The sequence below is a fragment of the Schistocerca piceifrons genome, unplaced genomic scaffold (genome assembly GCF_021461385.2).
Source record: "Schistocerca piceifrons isolate TAMUIC-IGC-003096 unplaced genomic scaffold, iqSchPice1.1 HiC_scaffold_943, whole genome shotgun sequence".
In the NCBI taxonomy this organism is placed as follows: domain Eukaryota; kingdom Metazoa; phylum Arthropoda; class Insecta; order Orthoptera; family Acrididae; genus Schistocerca; species Schistocerca piceifrons.
Window position 1 is genome coordinate 1,942,501 of NW_025729216.1, and position 2,500 is coordinate 1,945,000.

General features: G+C 58.9%; 1 non-coding gene across 1 annotated transcript in view; it reads right to left on the reverse strand.

Moving 5' to 3' along the window:
* LOC124772892 overlaps window positions 1–829 on the reverse strand; it is a 1,909-nt gene extending 1,080 nt beyond the window's left edge. Inside the window, exon 1 of the ribosomal RNA XR_007014347.1 lies at window positions 1–829. This exon is cut by the window's left edge and continues 1,080 nt beyond it. This is a non-coding gene — a ribosomal RNA (small subunit ribosomal RNA).
* Between the last annotated feature and the right edge of the window lie 1,671 nt (window positions 830–2,500).

Sequence of the window (2,500 nt, forward strand, 5' to 3'; positions counted from 1 at the left end):
CCACCGAGACACTCAATAAAGAGCACCCTGGTAGGATTTCAACAGGGTCCGCCTCGGGACGCACGAGCACGCACGAGGCGGTCGCACGCCTTCGGCTCGCCCCACCGGCAGGACGTCCCACGATACATGCCAGTTAAACACCGACGGGCGGTGAACCAACAGCGTGGGACACAAATCCAACTACGAGCTTTTTAACCGCAACAACTTTAATATACGCTATTGGAGCTGGAATTACCGCGGCTGCTGGCACCAGACTTGCCCTCCAATAGATACTCGTTAAAGGATTTAAAGTGTACTCATTCCGATTACGGGGCCTCGGATGAGTCCCGTATCGTTATTTTTCGTCACTACCTCCCCGTGCCGGGAGTGGGTAATTTGCGCGCCTGCTGCCTTCCTTGGATGTGGTAGCCGTTTCTCAGGCTCCCTCTCCGGAATCGAACCCTGATTCCCCGTTACCCGTTACAACCATGGTAGGCGCAGAACCTACCATCGACAGTTGATAAGGCAGACATTTGAAAGATGCGTCGCCGGTACGAGGACCGTGCGATCAGCCCAAAGTTATTCAGAGTCACCAAGGCAAACGGACCGGACGAGCCGACCGATTGGTTTTGATCTAATAAAAGCGTCCCTTCCATCTCTGGTCGGGACTCTGTTTGCATGTATTAGCTCTAGAATTACCACAGTTATCCAAGTAACGTGGGTACGATCTAAGGAACCATAACTGATTTAATGAGCCATTCGCGGTTTCACCTTAATGCGGCTTGTACTGAGACATGCATGGCTTAATCTTTGAGACAAGCATATGACTACTGGCAGGATCAACCAGGGAGCTGCGTCAACTAGAGCTGAGCAGCCGGCCGCCCGGGAGTGTGTCCCGCGGGCCCGCGCGAACACGCAAGCGTCCGCTCAATCATTCTGCAAACAGGAGGAGGCTGAGCTCCCCTGCACAATACACCTCGAAACCCTCTCAGGTCCCGGCGGCGCGCAGCGCCGTCCCAAGTACTTGGCCGGGTTCGAGAGAGGCGCAATCGCCCGGAGTTAGGCGAGTAGACGCTTTCGGTGCGACCACCCGTGCTCCCAACTGAGCTTGCCGCTGCCGACAGAGGCCCGGGAGCGTGCTGTCGTGGCATTGCCGGCGGGAGACAACACGCGCCACCTACGGTGACCGGCAGCTCCAACGCCAGCGCCACAGAAGGACAAAAGCCCCACTTGGGTGCCGAAGCGAACTCTCCCAGCACAGCGCACGCGCCAACACATCCGCACAGCTGCGATACAAACCACCAGCGAGAACCGCTGGGGCGACCGAGCAGCAGACGGCGTCGCGGCGCCGAGCGCCGGGCGGCGGCGCATCCTCAACGCACACAGTCCTCAATCGGACCAGCACACTGAAGATGTCCACCGCGCTTCGCACCGGGCCCGCGAGGACCTACTTTGGCCGCACGGCGCCGCGCGCAGGGTGCGCCGGCGCGCAGCTGCGACGCCTGCCGCGTCCGTCGGCCGGCGCGCCTGCCACTGGCCGCCCCCACCAGCCGGCTGTAGCGCGTGCGCCCACGCACCGCGCGGCCAGCACGCCGGGAGGCGCCCCCTCACCGGCCGGGGACGGTCCCACCCAGCCACCGCCGCGTATCGCTTCACACCCAGATGCCGTTCAGTTTCATCGGCATGGTGGGTATCGCTGGAACAACCGGTTAGTACCTCAACCTATCGTCGCCATCACCGATTCACCCCTAGCGAGAACAACCGCACCACAACGGGTTACCATTTCTTCATTTGCGTAACTTCACCAGAAAACGCAGGCGTCCATCGCCATTAGCAACTTCAACGATTATTGCATGCCTGTGTCAGGTGTCACGCCACACTACGTCTGCCCACATACACGCAACAAAATGTGCACGCCTAGACAATACGTGGAAGGTGGCCCCCGTACGTATGCGATGTCCATTGCTCGAACGACTGTCAACCGGCCTCTGTAGCATGTCGCAGATATGGAACGCGGTGCACCATGCTATCACGGTGTTTGAGGAGAGACGACTAGGTCCGAATACATCAACAGACAGCTCATGCTGATCGCCATCCACGGCGTCCGTTCCTCCCACACGTCTCTATGGCGTACCACACTGCAATCCAGCTCTCATAGGGAGACGACACGTAGCTGCGTGCACAATATTTGCACTGTATGGTCCGCCGTTTTTGGGCGCAGTCGTTGTACGGTCACACATGTGCCACGATGTATCATTCAGTACATAAGGACGAATGTGCAGTACAGATTGTGGTTCACGCGTACGACATCAGCGGACAGTTGACACAGGCCGCACCACAACGTAGCCTGCGTACGTCGCATGCGAAGGGCATTGAACATGCAAACTTGTCACCAACCAGCTTGCGAAGGCAGGGGGCAAGGTGTGGACGTGGGGACGTGGGGAGGGGTGGGGGGGGGGGGGCGGCATGTACGTCCTGCTGCCATCCACATTACAGTGTACAGCAGGAGCATGTGGAAAGT